The sequence below is a fragment of the Lutra lutra genome, chromosome 8 (assembly GCF_902655055.1).
Source record: "Lutra lutra chromosome 8, mLutLut1.2, whole genome shotgun sequence".
NCBI classification, from domain to species: domain Eukaryota; kingdom Metazoa; phylum Chordata; class Mammalia; order Carnivora; family Mustelidae; genus Lutra; species Lutra lutra.
In genome coordinates, this window is record NC_062285.1 from 14862764 (window position 1) to 14885712 (window position 22949).

The window sequence follows — 22949 nt, forward strand, 5'->3', positions numbered from 1 at the left end:
GCTCCAACCAGCTGAACTGCTACTTGTTAAGAATCAGTTGTCTTTGTCCCCAAATTGTGCCTACTGTTATCACCTTGTATAATTTAACTAAATTATAAATGAAATAATTACATATGACTGTGAAACAAAATGAGACTTATTTGTATAAAATCTATCTTGAATGCTTTGGAAAGACTGCATATAGGTGAATCATTAAATAAGCTGTTAACTTAGGGGAAAGTGAGGAAACTTTAATATAGGGGGGTGGTCAATAAACAAAAATCTAGAAAGAATCTATACCCAGATTACTTCAAAAATCTTTAGATTTACACTCTTATTTAAAGATTAACATTGTGAACAGTAGATAATGCATTACAGTGATTTATGTTAGAAAGAGAACAATGCACTCCAAATACCAGACCCATAATCAAAGAAGGGGCTTCTCAAAAGTATTGGTAAATGAGGAGCACCTGGGCAGCTCAGTCGCTTAAGCATTGATTCCTGATTTTGACTCATGTCATGATCTCAGGGTCCTGGGATCGAGCCCCATGTGGGTTTCCCTGATCATCACAAAGTCTGCTTGAGGATTTCTCTCCTCCTTCTGCTCCTACCCCCACTCATGTGCACGTGCTTGTTCTCTCTCTCCCTCTCTCTAAAATAATAAAAAAAACTTTAAAAAATATTGCTAAATAATTATTTGTGCATTTTAAATTATAGTCTCTTACACACTTCTTTAATGCTTTTCTGCTTTAAACAAGTGTATCGGGACGCCTGGGTGGCTCAGTTGGTTAAGCAGCTGCCTTCGGCTCAGGTCATGATCCCAGCGTCCTGGGATCGAGTCCCACATCGGGCTCCTTGCTCGTCAGGGAACCTGCTTCTCCCTCTGCCTCTGCCTGCCACTCTGTCTGCCTGTGCTCACTCTCTCTCCCTCTCTCTCTCTGACAAATAAATAAATAAGATCTTTAAAAAAAAAAACAAGTGTATCAATTTATTGGCCAATGACTAATCTTAGAAGAAGACTTCTATTGTAATTAGCAAATCAAAAATTTCAGAGAACCCTTAGAAATAAGAGAAACTTTAAAACAAATTAATGTTTTTGCTTGTGCCAATCTTATAGTCTGTAGGAGAAACTTGCAGCCACTATGTACACATCATTGTTTCTGGTTATACCTGGATGAATTCTAAATTTTGAATGACTAGGAACTCAAAAGAGGAAACGTGGCCCATTTTTATGGCTTTCTATATTTTGGCTGGGCAGAAAAAAGAGAATTCTTCTAATTCTAGATATAATTTGAATAACTTAAATGTAAGCATAACAAATCAATATTTATATAGTGACAACCCTATGCTGGGTACCATGTTAGGCAACATGGGGGAATAAGATATAGTTCCAGAAGCTTACAGTTTAACTAGAAATAAGTATGCAAATAACTGCCATATAAAACAGCATATATTCTATGTTGTATGTACTTAATAAGTATAGTAAGCTAATAGAATCGGTGGTATTTGATCTGGACTTTGATGGATACCAACAGAAATAGGGGAAAGTGAAGAAGATATAAGGAGATATTCTAGCTGAAGGAAATCACATAACAAAGTACAGAGCAGGAAATATTAGTCGCATTTTGCAAAGGAAATCTGTACGATCCCAGGTTGGTAATCTTTCAGTCAATAAATCCCAATTCTAAATTATTAGAAATTTTCATGTTTTCCAGATGACCCTCTGGATATTTATTATATATTCTGAAAATTCAAGATTGTCACAGATCCCACTATCTCATTTCCAGGTAGGAAAAAAACAAAGCAAAATCCCTCGTGAGTCTTCCGTTATTGATTTTAACTGGTTTTTGAATCCTGGGAAATACACTAACACAAGTCTGCACCTCAATGTAAGCATTTTAGGATATTAGTTTTGGTATTACGGAATAAGATGCATTTTTCTAGCGTTGCCTTAAAATAAAATGAAAATTCTGCCATATCTTTAAAAAAGAAGCTCTTGTTAGTTTATATGGGTTCATTCCTGAAAAACCAACTTCGAAAAAGGAAATCTTTAGATGTGCATTTGTATGAAATACAGCCGTAGGAAAAAAATACAATCATTGAATTTCTTAGATTACTTTTTCTACTATTTTTTTTCATAGATAATTCTTCAGGCTACCCATCTGTTCAGAAGGTCTCACTATTTCTGAAGGAAAGCAGTAACATATACAAGAAGATTGCAAGAAATTTCCAGAATTTAATATGAAAAGGCATATTTAAAGACTATACTAAGTTTTCATTATTAGTAGTAGAAAAATTCATAGAAATTGTGTTGAAACAATGAAAAGGACAACCCATGAATTGGCTGTCACTATATTACATGCCTCTACTTTTTCACTTCCCATACATTTCTGGCTTAAACGCATGAAACTCCCCTGTCAGGACTTGTACTTGGGTTATCAATTACTGTCTTCAAGTACATAATTGATATTGTTACTCCTTATGTTAATTGATCTCTCTCCACCTTTCAGCATGGCTAAAGCACCTGGCTTCCATTCTGTCATGTCCTCTTGATTTTCTTCCTCTTCCTCTGTCAGCAACTTTGTAGTCTCTAATGCACATTCTTCTTCCCCAGGTGTCCCCTTAAGTGGTAGCATTTCTCACGGATATCCAAAATGTAGCCATCTAGATCTATTTCTTGCTCTACATATTGTACCCAGGGAATTCTATCTACTCCCCTGTTTCAGTTATCTATGGACTGGAAAGTCCCAGATCTGGGTCTTAGTTTAGATCTCTCTCCTGAACTCAAAATCTCTCTACTCAGTGACCTACTAGACATCAATAGGTCCCCAAATTAAATTATCCCTCTCCCTACTCCTTGCTCCTCTAGCCTTCTTTTCTCCTATGTTACCTGTCTCAGTGACTATTACCATTTAATTGATCAAAGCAGAAACCTAGGAATATAATTTTTCTCCCTCACCTACATTCCAGACATGTAATGAGTGTTCAGAAATTTAATTTCTACCTCTTTTTTTTTAAGATTTTATTTATTTATTTGACAGACAGAGATCACAAGTAGGCAGAGAGGCAGGCAGAGAGAGAGGAAGGGAAGCAGGCACCCTGCTGAGCAGAGAGCCCGATGCGGGACTCGATCCCAGGACCCTGAGATCATGACCTGAGCCGAAGGCAGCGGCTCAACCCACTGAGCCACCCAGGCGCCCTAATTTCTACCTCTTAAATATCTTTCAAATCTTTCTTTTTCTTTATCTTCACTGTCCCTATATAGTTCTTGGTCATCAACCTACTCCTACAGTAGCTTCATAATTAGTCTACTTACTGGTCTTGTCCACCTTCAATCCACACCTTACACTGAAGCCACAGTGATCACTTCTGATCATGTTGCTCCCTGATTATAGTCCTTCAGTGGCTCTCCACCCAAATCCTGGCTCCTTCATATGGTAAAAGGCCTTTAAATGTCTTTGAATATTGGTTCTCTCTTGCCTTTGCAGCCTCATCTCTCATCACTCTCCTTTTCCTACAAACCTGCAGGTCCCTGTGAACTATCTGCTGGTGTCCTCCGTCTGAACCTTGCCCTCAGCTCTCCTCACTGCTCCTCCCTTCCATAATACCAACACCTAATTTACCTAATTCCTATCTATTCTTTCATGGCTCAGTTTAGATGTTGCTTGCTCTAGGTCAGTGGTTCCTAAACCATTATCATCAACATCATCTGTAAACTTATTAGGAATGCAAATGCAACATCTACCTGCTCTCAGGCTCATTATAATGTAGTAAACATAAATGAATAGGCAATTAAAATATAATGGTTTTGGGTAATGGTATCAGCAAAAGTAGTAGAATAAAGGACCCCATAAGTCTATCCATCCATAAAAGCAATGAATAAAGTGGCAAAAGCTATTAGAATCAACTCTTTTTTGGAACCCTGGAAAAGAATCAAAAGCTTACAGAAACCAGAAGGATGTTTAACAAGAGGAAAACAGCTGAATCTGAGTAAAAGAGTTTTGTGACATTTTAACATATTGTTCTATCCAGTGTCCTATTTCCCATTCCCCAGGTCAGTGGTGAACTCAAAGACAACATCATGCATTTTCAGGACAAGTAAGTAGTACTAGGCAAACACAATGGATCTTATTCTTAAAAAATTGTGGTTGCTCATTTTGACTTTTCTGGAGGCTCCCTGAAAGACTAGTTCAAAGGGCCTGCCTTTATTATTATTATTTTTTAATTCCAGTATAGTTAATATGGAGTGTTGTATTACTTTCAAGTGTAAAATACAGTGATTCAATAAGTCTATACATTAATCAGTTCTCATCATGACACGTATACTCTTTAATCCCAACATCTATTTTACCCATTTTCCCACCAACCTCCCCTCTGGTAACCATCAATTTGTTTTCTAGAGTTAAGAGTCTATTTTTTGTGGCTTATCTCTTTCTCTCTTTTTTTCCTTTGCTCATTTATTTTGTTTCTTAAATTTCACATATGCATGAAATCATATGGTATTTGTGTATCTGATTGACTTATTTTGCTTAGCATTATAGTCTCTAGCTCCATCCATGTTATTGTAAATAGTAAGATTTTATTCTTTTTATGGCTGAATAATATTCCATTGTGTGGTGTGTGTGTGTGTGTGTGTGTGTGTGCATATACACACACACACACACACATATATATATTTTAACATCTTCTATATCCATTCATCTATTGATGGACACTTGGGTTGCTTCCATAATTTGGCTATTGTAAAAAATGCTGTAATACAGGGGTGCATGTATCCCTCTGAATTACTGTTTTTGTATTTTTTTGAGTAAGTACCCAATAGTGTGATTACTAGATCATAGGGTAGTTCTATTTTTTAACTTTCTGAGGAACCTCCATACTGTTTTCCACAGTGACTGTACCAGTCTGCATTCCCACCAATAGTGCAAGATGGTTCTTTTTTCTCCACATCCACGCCAACATTTGTTGTTTCTTATATTTATGATTTTATCCATTCTGACAGGTGTTGAGGTGATATGTCATTGTGGTTTTGACTTGTGTTTTGAAGGGTGTGCTTTATTTCACTCAACTGGGAACATTCTTAAGGCTGGGATTCCTACTTGGGGGTCATCTGACTAAAACAGTTAAAGGTAAATGGATTGGTTGATGTCACTTGGAACAAGAGATAATGGTTAGGACAGAAAACAGACTAAACAAAAAGGAAGAAAGGCTGGGGAATGAGATCTGAGCAAAAAGGGTTTTGAAAAACTTCCATATATTCCCAGGTATCTGGAAAGCTGGAAAATACTCAGAAAAGACTTAATAAGGCCTTAAACTTTCATACTTTGCTGACCTGAGACTCTGCATAAGCAGGAAGTAAAGTCTAAGGCAAAGTTGTAAAGTACCTGACTGAGTGTTGATGACATGTCCCAACATACACATATACACACAAAGTCCATGTACAAAAACTAAATTTTAAAAAGTTTTATTTGTTCAAGGCTTTAAGGAAATCTCTGTTAAACCACTAGCTCATCACTAAGTCAACAGAACAGAACAGAGACTTCAGTGGCTATATAAAACAAAGATATTACAGAATTAGTTCAGAAAAGCCAGTAAACAAACCAACAGCAGCAACTACAACAAGGAACAACAATAAATGCTGGGGAGGATGAAGAATCTGATTCCAGACTTATCACATTATAATATTCAAAATTTCCAGTTTCTAAAAAAAAAAAAAAAGAAAGAAAAAAAGAAACAGGGAAAGAAAGAAGGGTGTGTGGCCCACATGAAAAAAATTAAATTAACGGAAACTGTCTCTCGGGAAGCTCAGGCATTATACTTACCAGACAAAGACTTTAACTATATTAAATATGGTCAAAAAGCTAACAAAAACCATGCACAAAGAACTAAAGTAAAGAAAGAATGATGTTTAAAAACAATAACAAAAGAATATCAATATAGATAGAAATTATATAAAGGAACCAAACAGAAATTCTGAAGTTGAAAAATATAATAACTGAAATGAATTGAAATAACTGAAATGAAAAATTCACTAAAAGGATTTAAGTGCAGATTCAACCATGTAGAAGAGTCAGTAAATTTGAATATAGGTCAATTGAGATTATATGGTGTGAGGAACAGAAATGAAGATAAAATGAAGAATAATAAATAGAGCCTAAGAGACCTGTGCTACACTATTAAGAATATCAAGATCTGCAAAATGGGAGTTCCAGGAAGGAGAGAAAAAAGTCAATAGGAACATTTGAAGAAATAATGACTGAAACTTCCCAAATTTGACAACAGATTTAAATCTACATATTCAAGAAGCTCAAGTAATCAAAGTAACATAAACTCAAAGAGACTCACATTAAGACACATTATAATCAAACTCTTGAAAGCTAAGATCAAGAGAAAATCTTGAAAGCAACTGAGAAAAGCATCTGCTATATACAAGGGATTCTTAGTAAGATTAAGATCTATTCCTTCATCAGAAACAGTGGAGATCAGAGGGCATTGAGATAACGTATTCAAGATGCTAAAAGAAAAAAAAAACTGTCAACAAAATTCTGTAACTGGCAAAACTGTCTTTCAAAAATGAAGGAAAAATTAAGATATTCCCAGATAAATAAAATTGAGAGAGTTCATCACTAATAGATCTGGTCTACAAGAAATATTAAAGGAAGTTCTTCAGGCTGAAATGAAAGATACTAGATTGTAACTGAAATGTACATGAAATAATGAAGAATACAGGTAAAGATAACCACAGAAATAAATATAGAAGTCAGTATTAATATATTTTTGGTTTGTAACTGTTCTTTTTTCTCCTATAATTTAAAAGACAACTATATAAAGTAATAAGTATAAATCTATGTTGATGGGCAAATAATGTTGAGATTATAATTTGTGACAGAACATTGTAAAAGGGGGGGGGGCAGAGTGATATATGGCAAAGTTTTGTATTACTGAAACTAAGTTGGTATTAATTTAAATTGTAATCCCCAGGACAACCATTGAGAAAATAACCATATATAGTAAAAAATGAAAATGGAAATAAAAATGAGGGATTAGAAAACATTGATTTATCATAAGAGCAGATAGTAATGGAGCAGTTGAGGAATAAAAATTATAAAAGATATATAAAAACAAGTACCAAAATGAAAGAAGTATGTCCTTCCTTATGAGTAATTACATTAAATGTAAATTGGTTAAATTCTCCAACTAAAAGGCAGAGATGGCAGAATATATTTTTAACCAGATCCAACTGTATATTATCTACAAGAGATTCAGTTTAGACCCAAAGAAACAAATAGGTTAAACTAAAACAATGGAAAAAGATATCCCATGCAAATAGTGACCAAAAGGGAGTTAGGATGGCTATGTTAATATCAGATAAAAAATACTTTAAGACAAAATTTGTTAAAAGAGACAAAGAAAGACATAATTTTAAAACTGCCAATCCATCCAAATATTAATATTTGTAAATACATATGCACCAAATGTCAGAGCCTCAAAATGTATGAAGCAAATATTAATAGTATTGAAGAGAGAAACAGTTGGTTCTACAATAGGAGTTGGAGATATCAACACTCTGATTTTAATAATAGATAGACTATCTAGACAGAGAATAAGAAAATCAAAGGCTTCAACAACATCATGAATCACATAGATCTAATAGACATATATAGAACACTCCACCCAACAATAGCAGATTACACATTTTTCTCAAGTGCACAGAGAACATTCTCCAGAATAGATAAAATCAAGCCACAAAAGAAGTCATAATAAACTGAAAAGGATTAAAATCATACAAAGTATCTTCTCTGACCACAGTGGACTGGCATTAAAATTAGTAACAGAAGAAATCTAAAAAAAAAATAACAAATATGTGGAAATTAAATGGTACATTCATAAAAAACCAATGAGTTAAAGAAATCACATAAGAAATTAGAAAATAATCTGAGATAAATAAAAATGAAAACACAACATACCAAAGCTTATGAGTTTTAGCAAATGTGATGTTTAGAGGGAAATTATAACTGCTAATGCCTGTATTCAAAAGGGAAGAAATGAAATTAATAAACTTCCACTGTAAGAAATTAGAAAATAAAAAGCAAACTAAATCCAAAGAAAGCAGAAGGAAGGAAATAATAAATATTAGAGTGGAATAAGATGAAATGAATAAAGAATAAGCAAACCACAGTTGGTTCTTTAAAAGGATAAAAAAGAATTGACAAACTTTTAGTTACTCTGACAAGGAAAAGAGGGAAAGATTCATGTTACTAGAATCAGGAATGAAGGGAAGACATTACTAGCAACTTTATAGAATAAAAAGGACTGTAAGAGAATACTATGAAAAACTGTATACCAAAAACAAAACAAAACAAACAAAAAAAAACTAGATAACATAAATGGAATGGACTGATTCCTAGAAACATACAAATTGCTTACACTGACTCAAGAAGGAGTAGGATATCTCCAAAGATCTATAATATGCAAGGGGATTGAATCAGTAATTGAAAACTATCCAGTAAAAAAAAAACATAAGGACCAGATGGCTTCACCAGTGAATTTTACCAAACATTTAAAGAAGAATTAATACCAATTCTTCTCAAACTTTTCTAAAAAATAGAAGAGGAATAAATGCATTCTAAATTATTTTATGAAGCCAACGTTACTTTGACTGTAAAGCCAGATAAAGATATCACAAAAGGGGTGCCTGGGTGTTTCATTTGGTTAAGTTTCCATCTCAATTTTGGCCCAGGTCATGATCTCAGGGTTGGGACATAAGACACTGCACTGAGAGTAGATCCTGTTTGGGATTCTCTCTCTCCCTCTCCCTCTGCCCTCCACCCCACACTTTTATTTCTTTATACCAGTGATCCCAAAATGAAATTAAGTAAACAATTCCATTTACTAAAGCATGGAAATGAGTAAAATATCTAGGGGTAAATTTAACCAAGGAGGTAAAACATGTGTATGCTGAAATCTATAGAACATCACTGAGAAAAATTAAAGGAGACCTAAAGAAATGGAAAAACATGCTGTGTTCATGGATCAGAACATACAATATTGGTAAAATGGCAATACTTCCTAAATTGATCTCCTATTCAAGTCAATACAGAGATTGCAATGTATTCTCTATTAAAATTCCAACTGAGGGGCCCCTGTGTGGCTCAGTCGATTAAGCACCTGTCTATGGCTCAGGTCATGATCTCAGAGTCCTGGGATTGAGTCCTGCATGAGGCTCCTTGCTCAGCAGGAAGTCTGATTCTCCCTCTCCTGCTGATCCTCCTTTAAGCTTGTGCTCTTTCTCTCTGTCTCAAATAAATAAATAAAATATTTTTAAAAATCTAACTGACTTATTTTCAGAAGTGGACAAACTGATACTAAAATTCATATGAAATTGCAAAGCACTTCAAATAGCCAATCTAGGAAAAAAAACAAAGTGGAAGACTCACACTTTCTGATTTCAAATGCTGCTATAAATCTATACCAAACAAAACAGTATGACATTAGCAAAAGGATATATATATATATATATATATATATATATATATATATATATGTGTGTGTGTGTGTGTGTGTGTGTGTAGATATACAGATACATATATATGTATGTATCTATATCTATATATATCTCTCTCTATATATATATCTCAATAGAATAAAACTGATCATCCAGAAATGAACATTTATTTACATCCATGGTCAACTAATTTTTGACAATGTTGTCAAGACTATTCAATGAGGATGGTCCTGGGTTACCTGGGTAGCTCAGTTGTTTAAGTGTTTGACTCTTACTTAGAGCTCAAGTCATGATCTCAGAATCTTGAGATCAGGCTCTGTGCTGAGTGTGGAGCCTGCTTGGGATTCTCTCTCTCTCTCTATCCCTCTGCCCCTCCCCCACCATTCACACACACACTCCCTCTCTCTCAAAAAAAAGAAAAAAAAAGGAACAGTCTTTTAAAGATGATCCTGGGACAAGTGGATATCCACACGCAAAAGAATAAATGCAGACCTCTAATTTATATGATGTATAAGAATTAATTCCAAAGAAATCAAAGACCCAAATATAAGAGGTAATGTTATGAAATGCTTGGAAGAAAATAGGGGTAAAATTTTTGATCTGGGATTAGGCAATAGTTTCTTAAATATGATATGAAAAGCACATGTAACAAAAGAAAAAATTAATTGAACTTCATCAAGGTGAAATTTTTTTTGTGTATATCAAGAAAATGCTTGTGCTCCAAGGATGTTTAATTTTGAAAAGTTTTGGATAAAATTTTGCAAAGAAAGATTTAAATACAGGTACTATTGCTCCTTCTCCATTGTTCTCCCACCCCCAACTTACTAAAGAAAGATATTTCAAACAATAAGCAGATGACAAATCATTCTGAAGATGAAGAATAAATCAGATTATCAAAAGTTATCAAAAGTTATCAAAACTACATGCTTGTTCCTTTTTTAACATCTAGAGTAAATATAAATTCTATGGCCATTGTCTTCCAAGTAGAAGTATATAAAAAGGTTCTGTCCTTTGATTTCAATTACTTAGGACTGATTAATGGGTAGAAATTTTTTTTAAAAAAGATTTATTTATTCATTTTAGAGAGAGAGTGAGGGACAGTGAGTGAGAGCACATGAGGGGAGGGTGGGACAGAGGGAGAAGGAGAGAGAGAATCCTCAAGCAGACTCCTGCTGAGTGTAGAGCCTGGTGGGGCTCCATCCCAGGACTCTGCAATCATGACCTGAGCTGAAATCAAGAGTCAGCTGCTTAACCAACTGAGCCACCCAGGCACGCCGGCAGAAATAATTTTAAGTTAAAATTTCATTCCAGGTTTCAGTGTCTTTAAAAGTTGATCTTTTACTATTTAATATGATATTTTGGTATTTAAAAACATGACTTTAGACAAACTATAAAAACATTTATTACAGATGGTTGCCTAATAGCATCATTACTTAAGTGAGCAATTATATTATAACCTCAAAAGGAAAACATAACACTAATGGTCTATAGTTAAGAAAATTTTTTAATGATACCATTTTAAGGTTACTATTTAAATTTTGATCTGTTCTTACTTCTAACTCAAGATTTAGTTTTACTGTCTGAAAAAAAACAAAACAAAACCCTTTCCCTCTGAAATAGGTTAATCACAGATTAAGTATTTCCCAGGCATATCCTAGGGCAAAGTTGTTTGAACCTCTTTTCTCTTCAGTCATGATTGTTCAAATTGGGATATGGTAGAAATAACAGAAAACTTGTTTCTCTTTCTAAGGTTTTAATAATTTTATAAGATTTAATACTCTAGTCTTTCAGTCTCTTTAGCATACATTTAAAGATAAAGAATAGTACCAGACCATAGGGGGACCACCATAAGATAACAAAAAATTTGTGAATATATAGTTACTCTTTTGTATGTGTGATAACTTATAAGAAAACAAAATTCTCAACGAATAGCTGCACATTAACTTATTTAACCTATTTTAGCTGTTACTTTCATATAAAAGAAATGCTAAACAAAAGAAATGCTAAACAATATAAATGAAAGTAAATATAAAAAAGACTCTAAAATTACTGTTGCATTCACCTTCACCTTAACCTACAATAAAATACACAAACTATATTAATTAGCAAGTAGAAGGTGCTGTCACAAAAGAAGTTCAGGAGATCTGCTGTATGAGTATGTAATAACCGCTCAGTTTATCGACTGGTAATATTTTTAACTTTTTAGATGGCAGTTAGTTATCCTTGAAATAGAAGAACTTTTAATTCTTGTCAATGAAGGTTTTGGAAATTAATTATAAAGTATTATTGTGACTGCTCTTTGGTTCTCATGCTGTTTAACTATTTCCACTTTGTCTCACTGCTAGATTTAAAACTCTTTGACTTAAAACTTTGCAGGTCCCAAAGTCCCTGCTTCATCAACTTGCCTATTATGGATCATAAAGTCTCATCTATTTTTACATGCAATGTGATTCCTCCATTAAAACTATATGATCAAAGTAAAAAAAATAGAAAACTATAAACAAGCAAAAAGAAAGAAATGAATACTACCTAAAATAGCATTATCTATACATAAACACTGTTAGCATTTTGATTAATTTTATTCTCTAGTATTTTTTCTTTTTTTTTTTTAATTCTTTTTTTTTTTTTTTAAAGATCTTATTTATTTATTTGTCAGAGAGAGAGAGAGAGAGAGCGCGAGCACAGGCAGACAGAGCGGCAGGCAGAGGCAGAGGGAGAAGCAGGCTCCCCACAGAACAAGGAGCCTGATGTGGGACTCGATCCCAGGACTCTGGGATCATGACCTGAGCCGAAGGCAGCGGCTTAACCAACTGAGCCACCCAGGCGTCCCATCTCTAGTATTTTTTCTAATGTATATAAAATATTTTATAATATTAGGATTACAATGTATATTTTATATGATTTTTAAAATATATGGAATTCTGAGCATTGTCATATAACATTCTATATTTGTAAATAGCATGTTATATGATAGCACATAATTATTTTAAAAAAGATTTTATTTATTTATTTGAGGGAGAGAATGAGAGAGAGACAGAGACAAAGCATGGTGGGGTAGGGTGAGAAGGAGAGGCAGACTCCCTGCTGAGAGAGTTCAGTTTTTTTTTTTTTTTTTTATTACTCAGTAATATGCCTTTGTATGAATTCTTGTAACTTGTTTATCCATTTTTCTGTTGCTGGACATTGGGTTGGTTCAAGTTTGAGGCTATTTATAAAGAAAGCCATTGTGATCATTCTTGCACAAGTGTGTATGAGTATGTTATTATTTATCTTGGATAAATGTCCAGGAATAGAATTGCTTGATCATATAGTAAATGTATATTTAACTGTGTATGAAAATGTCAAACAGTTTCCTAAGTGGCTAAGCCAGTTTTCATTTTCACTAACAATGTATGAGTGTCCCATCTGTTCCACATTCTCACTAACACTGGTGGTGTTAATCTTTTTAACTGTATCCATTCTAGTAATTATAAAATGGTATCTCACTGGGATTTTAATTTTAATTTCTCTAATGATGAATAATATTTAGCATATTTTACTGTGTTATTGGCCATTTGTGTGTCTTCTTTTATGAAGTGTCTGTGCAATTCTTTTTTATTGTATTGTTTGATTTTTCATAATTTGTAGAACTTTATATATTATGGATAAGGTCCTTTGAAAGATATATATATATATATATATAACACGAATATTTTTCTCCCAGTCTGTAACTTACCTTTTTTTCCTAATTTAAAAAAAAAATTGAGGTAAAATTGACAAATAACATTATATTACTTTCAGGTATACAACATAATGATCCAATATTGGTATATTATGAAATGATCAACACAGTAAGTCTAGTTAACATCTGTTGCCATACATATTTACAATTTTTTTTTGTTATAATGAAGACTTTTATGATCTTCTTTCTCAGCAACTTTCAAATATACACTATAGTATTATTAACCATAGTCACCATTATATTCCCATTACTTAGTTATTTTATATCATTTGACTCCTTTCACCCATTTGCCCACCCACCCTCTGGCAACTACCAGTCTGTTCTCCATATCTTTGAGCTTGGTTTTTTTGTTTTGCTTGTTTTTTTAGATTCCACATATAAGTGAGATCATACAGTTTTGGTGTTTCTCTCTCTGACTTACTGCACTTAACATAATACCCTCAGGTCCATTCATGTCTCAATGGCAATATTTCATTTTTTAATGGCTGAATAGTATTCCACTGTGTATATATATATATATATATATATATAATCTTTTTTATCCATTCATCCATCAATGGACATTTAGGTTGTTTCCATATCTTGGCTATTATAAATAATGATGCAATGAGCATGGGGTACAAATATCTTTTCAAGTTTTCATTCTGTTTTCTTCAGATAAATATCCAGAAGAGGAATTGCTGGACCATATGTAGTTCTATTTCTAATGTTTTGAGGAACCTCCACACTGTTTTCCATAATGACTATACCAATTTACATTCCCAACAGTGTAAGAGGGTTCCCTTTTTTCCATATCCTTGTCAAAACTTGTTATTTTTTGTTCTTTTGATAATAGCCATTCTAACAGGTGTGAGATATCTCATTGTGATTTTGATTTGAATCTCACTGATGATTAGTGATGCTGAGCATCTTTTCATGTACCTGTTGACTATCTGAATGTCTTCTTTAGAAATATGTCTAGTCTACCTATTTTAAAATCAGATTTTTTTGTTACTGAGTTTTATGAGTTCTTTTTATATTTTGGATATTAACTCCTTACCATATATATGAATTGCAAATATTTTCTCCCATTCCCTATGTTCCTTTTCATTTTGTTGGTGGTTTCCTTGGCTGAGCATAAGCTTTTTGTTTTGATGTACTCCCACTTGTTTATTTTTGCTTTTGTTACCTTTTCTTTCAGAATCAGATTCAAAATCTTGGCCAAGACTGATATCAAGGAGCTTACTGCCTATGTTTTGTTCTAAGAGTTTCATGGTTTCAGGTCTTATATTCAAGTCTTTAATCCATTTTGAGTAAATTTTTGTGTATAGTGTAAGATACTACTCCAGTTTCATCTTATGCATGTGGCTGTCTGGTCTTCCCCCAGCACACTTTATTAAAGAGACTATTCTTTCCCCATTGTCCATTCTTGCGTCCTTTGTTATAAATTAATTCACCATATATGAGTGAGTTTATTTTTTGGACAGTCTTCCCTTCCACTGATCTGGGTTTTTTTTTTTTTTTTTTTTTTTTAAGTAGGCTCCATGCTCAGCATGGAGCCCAACACATGGCCTGAACTTATACCTGATATCAAGACCTGAGCTGAGACCAAGAGTTGGATGCTCAATATACTGAGCCACCCAGGTGTCCCTTTGTGTCTTCTATGCCAATGCCATACTATTTTGATGGCTACAACTCTGTGACACCATTTGAAATCAAGGAGCATGATGGCTCCAGCTTTGCTCTTTCCATTTGTTTGTGTCTTCTTCAATTTCTTTCATCCATGTGTTATAGCTTTCAATGTACACGTTTCTTGGTTACATTTATCTCTAGGTATTTTATTCTTTTTGATGCAATTTTAAATAGAATTGTTTTCTTAATTTCTTTTTATGATACTTTTTTATTAGTGTATAAGAACACAATAGATTTTTGTATTTGGTCTTATATCCTGCAACTCTACTGAATTCATTTATATTAGTTCTAACAGATTTTTGGTAGTCTTTAGGATTTTCTGTATGTATTATGTCATCTGTAAGTGGTGACAGTTTTACTTCTTCCTTTCCAGTTTGGATATCTTTTATTTCTTCTTCTTTTTTTTTTTTTTTCCTAATTGTTATAGCTAGGACTTGAAATACTATGTTGAATAAAAGTGGTAAAAGTGGGCATCCTTGGGGCACCTGGGTCGCTCAGTTGGTTAAGCATCTGCCTTCAGCTCAGGTCATGATCTCAGGGTCCTGGGATTGAGCCTCGTGTTGGATTCCCTGCTCAGTGGGGAGCCTGCTTCTCCCTCTCCCTCTGCCTGCTGCTCCCCCTGCTTGTACTCTCTCCCTGTCAAATAAATAAATAAAATCTTAAAGGAAAAAAAAAAAGTGAGCATCCCTGTCTGGTTCCTGATCTTAGAGAAAAAGCTTTCAGCTTTTCACCATTGAGTATGATGCTAGCTGTGGCCTTGAGATCATGTATGGCCTTTATTATGTTTAGGTACATTCCATCTATACCTACTTAATGTTTAGAGTTTTTATTATAAATGGGTGGTAAATTTGTCAAATGCTGCTTCTGCACTAATTGAGATGATACGATTTTTGCCTTCATTCTGTCATTTTATTTTTTATTGAAGCATAGTTGACACACAATGTTACATTACGTTCAGGTGTACAATATAGTAATTTGAGAATTTCATACATCATGCTGTGATCCCTGCAAGTGTAGCTACCATCTGTCCCTATACAATGCTATTATAATATCATTGGTATATTCCCTATGCTGTATCTTTTACCCCTGTAACTTATTCATTGAATAACTGGAAGCCTGTATCTCCTACTACCCTTCACTCATTTTACTTATTCTCTTAACCTCATTATTTGCCTTTCTTTTTTTTTAAATTCTTTTTTTTTAAAGATTTTATTTATTTATTTGACAGACAGAGATCATCAGTAGGCAGAGAGGCAGGGAGAGAGAGAGAGAGAGAGAGAGAGGAAGGGAAGCAGGCTCCCTGCTGAGCAGAGAGCCGGATGTGGGGGGTTTGATCCCAGGGTTTCAAGATCATGACCTGAGCGGAAGGCAGAGGCTTTAACCCACTGAGACACCCAGGTACCCCCCTTTCTTGATCATATCTTTTGATGTACAAAAGTTTTTCATTTTGATAAAGTCCAATTTATCTCTTTTTTGTGTGTGTGCTTTGGTTTTTCTCCAAGATTATGAATATTTGTATTTCCTTCTAAGAGTTTTATAGTTTTAACTCTTACATTTAGGTCTTTGATCCATTAGGAATTAATTTTTGTGTATGGTGTAGAGTTAGAAGTCCAACCTCATTCTTTTGCCTAGAGAAACCTGGTATTGATCTGTGTGTCTCTTCCAATGCCGGTATCACACTGTCTTGTTGCTGCAGTTTTGAAGTAAGTTTTAAAATCAGAAAGTGTGAATCTTCCTACTTTCTTCTTCTTTTTTAAGATTGTTTTGGCTATTCTGGTCCCTTTGCATTTCCATATGAATTTTAGAACCAGCTTGTCAATTTCTACAAAAAAAAAAAAAAGTCAGCTGGGATTATAATAGGAATTAGGCTGATTCAATTTAGGAAATAGAGCAATGTGAAAATACTAAGTTTTCCAAACCACGAACAAGAGATCTTTCCATGTATCTAGGTCTTCTTAAATTTCATTCCATGAGTGTTTTGCAGTCTTTAGGGCACCTTTCTAGTAGTTCTATTGTTAAACTTATTCTTACATATTCTATTTTTATGCTACTGTAAATGAAAATACCCCCTTAATTTGAGCCTCTATTTGTTGCTAGTGTGTAAAATACAACTGATTTTTGCATAATGATCTTGTATACTGCACCACTGCTAAACCTGTTTATTATGTCTGAGAGTTTTTTGGTGGGTTCCTTAGAATTTTCTTCACAGAAGACCATCTCATCTGCAAATAGTTTTACTTCTTTCTTCATTCTGGATACCTTTCATTGCTTTTCGGAGCTTAATTGCTGAGGTGAGAATTTCCAGGACAACATAGAATAGAAGTAGCAAGAGTGAACATTCTTATCTTGTTCCTCATCTTAGGGGGAAAGACTTCAGTCCATCATTAAGCAGGATGTCAGCTGCGGATTTTTAACAGATAACTTTTATCAGTATGAGGAAGTTCACTTCCATTCCCAGTATGCTGAGTGTTTTTATCATGAGAGTGCGTTGGATTTTTGTCAAATGCTTTTTTGGCATATGTTGAGATGATCATGTGGTTTTGTCTTTTATTATGTTAATATACTCTATTACATTGATTGATTTTTATATTCATGGGCTAAATCCCACCTGGTCATGATGTTTAATTCTTTTTGCTGCTGGATTCTGTCTGGATTGAGATTTTTATGTCTATATTCATAAGAGATATTGGTCCGGAGTTTTGTTTTCTTGTAATATATTTATCTATTTTTGTTATCAGGGTACTACTGACCTCTTACAAGGAATAAGAAATGATCTCTTATCTGTTTTTCAGAATGGTTTGCAAAGAATTGGTTTTAATTCTTCTTTTTTTCCCCCAAAGATTTTATTTATTTGACAGAGGGAGAGATCACAAGTAGACAGAGAGGCAGGCAGAGAGAGAGAAAAGGGGAAACAGGCTCCCTGCCGAGCAGAGAGCCCGATATGGGGCTTGATCCCAGGACCCTGAGATCATGATCTGAGCTGAAGGCAGAGGCTTAACCCTCTGAGCCACCCAGGCACCCCTTAATTCTTCTTTAAATCATGGTATAATTCATCAATGAAACCATCCAGTACAGGGCTGTGTATGTGTGGTGGTAGTGGCGGCGGGGGGGGGATTTTTAACTACTAATTCAATGTTTTCATTTGTTTCAGATCTATTAGATTTTTTATTTCTTCTTGATTTGGTTTTGGTACTTTGCATCTATCTAGGAATTTCTAGAATAGTTGTGCTTCCAGTATTAAGTTTCTTATTAGTTCAAGTCCAGCTTTTTGGACTGGACACATGTGAATTCTGTGTGGTGTGCATGATGGTAACTAGAGGCCAGGTGAGCCAATGGCATGTTAGAAGGTATTATGCAGGTAATACTATTTAAAATCACAAGCTTAACAACAGTCAGGTTTAAAGGAAAGTAGTCTAAATACACAAACTAAAAGGCAGAGATTGTCAGATTAGACTTAAAGAGGTAAGGCCCAACTATAAACTTCCTACAAGAAATTATAAAATAATAAAAATGCATTTTAAATCTAAAACAAAAGGTTTAAAGTTACAATAATGGTGAAAAAGATATCACATGCTAACATTAATCAAAAGAAATCAGAAGTGGTTATATTAATATCAGATAAAGTAAATTTCAGAGCAAAGAATATTATCAGGGACAATGAAGGTCATTTCACAAAGAAGTCAATCCTTTATCATTACGAACAGGACATGAATAGGACATGAGTCCATGTCCTATACATAGGACCTAACAAATCCAAATGTTTATGTATTAAGAACAGAACTTCAAAATATATGAAGCAAAAGCTGAAAGAACTGGGAGGAGAAACAGGCAAATATGAAATTTCTAGCTACTCTCTCAACAGAACAAGTAGGGATAAATTAAAAGGATATAAAAAAAACTTGAACAAAATTATTGAACAACCACAAAACCACAGACGGCAAGTGCCCATGGAACACTTACCAAGATAGATTATATTCTGGGCCATAAAATGAGTCTCAATAAATTTAAGAGAATTCAAGTCATACAGGGTATGTGCTCTAACCACAACAGAATTAAATTAGAAATCAAAACCAAAGATTTATGGAAAATCCCTCCAATATTTGCACACTCAATAACACTTCTAAATAATCTGTGGGCCAAAGAGTAACTCAAATTGGAAATTATTTTGAACTGAATGAAAATGTAAACAAAACTCAGGTGTTTCGGATTGGACGCATGTAAACGCTAGGTGATGGGAAGCAGAGCAACCGGAGGCCAGCGGGGGAACCAATGGTGCGACAGAAAGGACACTGGTGTGTCCATCCAATAATGCAAGCCAAGCCCCTGACTCTGGGCCCTGACAAAGCAGCGGGGGGACGGTGGTAAAGGGCTTTCAGAAGCAGACTGTCTTACCATGGCCTTTGTTTCCTCCTTTCCTTCCTTCTTTCCAACTTTTCTTCCATCCATCCATCCATCCATCCATCCATCCATCCTTTCTTTCTGTATAAGTTAATATATTTATTACAGCAGGTCTCTAGTCAAAAATAGAGAAAGCTTCACAAATCTGCATGTCATCCTTGCACAGGGCCATGCTAACCTTTTCTGTGTTGTTCCCATTCTAGCATATGAGCTGCTGAGGCGAGCACTCACTGTGGCCTTCAAAGCCTGGCGGCCCTTCTTTTTGCTGCGCCAATGAATTAATCTCATTTCCCACTTATTCTCTTATATCTACTTCACATGAGGAAAAGAAACATTTCCACTTGAGGGCATACAGGATCTGTTAGTTTCTAATGAAGAACATTAGGATAAAGTATCAACTATAGTCTGAGAAGTACTAATTCTGAATTACTGGATGCCTTTTTATTTATAATTTTAAAGTGGATTAACATACACACATACACACACAATTGTATGCACACATATACAAGTCAAAACCATACAATCCAGGCAATAAAAAAAAAATCCCATGTTTCTGATGCATGACACAGCCCCTAAAGTATACATATTAATTCAAACCTATTTCCAGAAATCTTGACATAAAATGTTGATGCTTTGACTAGAAACCAGAGCATGTATATATATAACAAAAACAAAAAGAGAAGTTTAATATTGAAAAGTTTTGATGTAGATGTTATAAAGTGTATTTCAAACGTATGTGTCACGAAACAAATAGGATATCTGATGTGAGGCAAAATAAGTAAAACTTTAAGTCACTTCAGTTTTCTGAGTGAAATACATTCCCATGATATTCCTAATATTTAATATATTCTGAAAAGTAGAACAATATAAAATGAATTTTGCTTTTATTTCTAATTGTATTAAAAAGTTACTCATTGATGTTTTAAAAGTCCTGTATGACTACAGACCTCTAGTTAATAAAAAGACATCTTTTATCAATATGCTTATATTTCCCAAATCTTTTACTTCTTATAAGTAGATTATATTGAACATATTAATTCATAAATGAAGCTGTTCAAGCCAGCAACACTTCATTAGCTTGTGAAAGTGACAGGAACATACCAACGTAATTAGCAATACTTAGGGTCATTCAGCTGGGGTCCCACAGGAAGTTAGATGAGGCAGTGTGATGTCATTAGAAGGGGCAGGGTAGGGAGGAATGAACAGAGGGAACTGCCTTACTCTCTAGTTAGTCAGAGACTTTATAATCAAAGAGAAATTCCTTGGAGCTTAGGAGACTCTGTTTCCGTGGTTTCTGGGGAGCCATCCATAAGGACTAGCTGTATGCAAAGTCCCACCGGGCTCAGACTACGGCAGGCCTGGACGGGTGAGGAGTCTGCCAACAAAGGGAAGATGAGTTCAGGGAGGAAAAGTGACAGGTCACAATTCGCTTATTTCTCAGGTTTCAGGGGCCTCTCTTCTAGGTCTTTCCAAGTGTATGAGTGATCAGAATGACAGAAATGTCGTGCCTGCAAAACTAATGCGTGTAACTACACACTTTCTGAAAGTTCATTAGAATTAGGATAGCACACAGACAGTTCTGGGCATTAGCACGAGTCATTATGGTGTGTTCCATGATGCTTCCTGAGTTAATGAAATTATGAGGTAAATTTCTATTGTTAAGAGCCAAATGACTTTTGATTTCATTGATGATAATTTAAAATTGTAAAAATATCTCCAGGGAAATTTGTTTAAATCTTAATATCACAAAGCGTAGGTTGGCACTTAATGAACTAAGAAACTGGAAAAGAGAAAGTCAAATTATTTACAAATCTCAATCTTTCTCCAAATCTCTTAAAATGCCAGTATTAGAGATAGTTCCAAAACATGAATTTGAAACCTTTGTTTTCTATATTGTCACTCCAAGCATGTCATTTACCCATAGGGGATCTAGTTTTTTCTAGTATATGAAAAGTATAGGCGTACAAGGTAAGGCTCTGATATTTTGTAATTTATCTCTGAAGCTAAGTAACTTTCTTTGGCTTTGGAACTTACTTAGCTACCTACTGACAAAGACTGTCTCCTTCATCCAACTTTAGCCAGACTCCTCTGAGCCTTCTCCTTGACTGGGTCCAACCTTTGGATGTCCCTTGTCTTTGCATTGCCCAGTTGTAGCAAGAATTGTACTAAGTCTGCTTAGTGCGAATCTCTCACCCTATTATCTGAGACCACCTTGGCCTGCCTTTTGCAAGACTCCTGTCAAGTTGGTTTAGCCAGAAATTCTCCTTTGCCTCTGATGCTTTCTCTTGGTAGTTTTTCATCCATTGAACCACACCCTGCTTCTTAACTGCAAATCTCCACATTTCCTTTATGTATTTTTTAAAAAATTTCTTTCTTTCTTTATTTGACAGAGAAAAGAGATCACAAGCAGGCAGAGAGGCAGGCAGAGAGAGAGGGGGAAGCAGGATCCCTGCTGAGCAGAGACCCCCTGACACAGGGCTCAATCCCAGGACACTGGGATCATGACCCGAGCCAAAGGCAGAGGCTTTAACCCACTGAGCCACCCAGGCGCCCCCCCTTTATGTATTCTGAGTTGAACCCAATCTCTCTCCCTGGCTGTAAAACCCCTCCTGTTGTACCCTTGAATAAAGTCTGTCTTACCATTCTTTGACAAGTGTCATAATATTTTTTTTTTCATTAACAATGTCCAAATAGTATCCTGACAGGGAAAGAGTGCTTCCTCAGGAGTTTATGAAGGAGTCTCTTATTCTCTGGAACAATATGGTTCTTAAGAAACGTCACTGTGAGTAATTCTTCACTTGATCATATTCTACACCCAGATCGGCAGCCAGAAAAGACGATCAACCACAGTGAGCTTAGCAGAAAGGAGACCCTGACATCCCCATCATGACCAGCATCTCCATGGCAAACTCTTCCCATTTCCTAGTCAAAATGTAACGTCCATGGCTACTTGCTCAAAGGACATGTTCTTGGTAAATTATTTTGGCTGAGGTGGGCAACTGGCTAAAACCATTTTGAAACTGTTCCAGGTTCAAACCCCTATGGGCCATGATTTGGGACCTTAAACATCATTCATCTGTGAGCGCGGGTAAATGCAAGATTTTTAGAAGAATCTTATGCACGCCCATAGGCATTTTGCTCAGCCACCTAAGAACAAAGGTTGTTATTATTTATTTATTTATTTTTGGCTTTCATAAATGAAGGCTAACCAACACCTTGCTAAAGCAGATGATTCTGGAGCTAGTAGTCGAATTTGCTTGAGTCTCTATCTCAAATTGCCTACCAGTCAGCGGTTATTGTAAGTTAAACTAAAGAAGGCAACCCTCATTTTGTTACAAATTCTTAGCTTCTCTAGACAGTCCTGACTTGCTTTTCTTTCATTCTTCCAAAAATTTAATGTACCTTACTGTATTTTATGTAACCTTATAAAGAATACATAAAGTAAATAAATATAGGTAACTTCCAGTCACTTTTAAAATTTACAAGGAAACAACCAAAAAAAAAAATTAAAAAAAAAAAACACACAAAACTTTCCCACAAAGTGTAAATATTTGGTGCTAATGAGCACAGCAGAGAAAACTGTTACGTATTTTGTTGTATCTAGAGCAAGGAGTACTGAATAATGTATGAAATGGAAATCCCTAGTCCAAAGCCAGAAGAAGGCTTTTTCACAGC

The 22949-nt window shown here is 34.8% G+C and overlaps 1 protein-coding gene and 1 non-coding gene across 2 annotated transcripts in view; both read right to left on the minus strand.

Annotated features, from left to right (window-relative positions):
- GPR158 (G protein-coupled receptor 158) overlaps positions 1-22949 on the minus strand; it is a 424695-nt gene that overhangs the window by 40054 nt on the left and 361692 nt on the right. The window lies entirely within an intron of this gene.
- LOC125108083 (U6 spliceosomal RNA) lies at positions 19396-19501 on the minus strand. Its single transcript, XR_007129771.1, has one exon. It is a non-coding gene; the product is annotated as a U6 spliceosomal RNA (small nuclear RNA).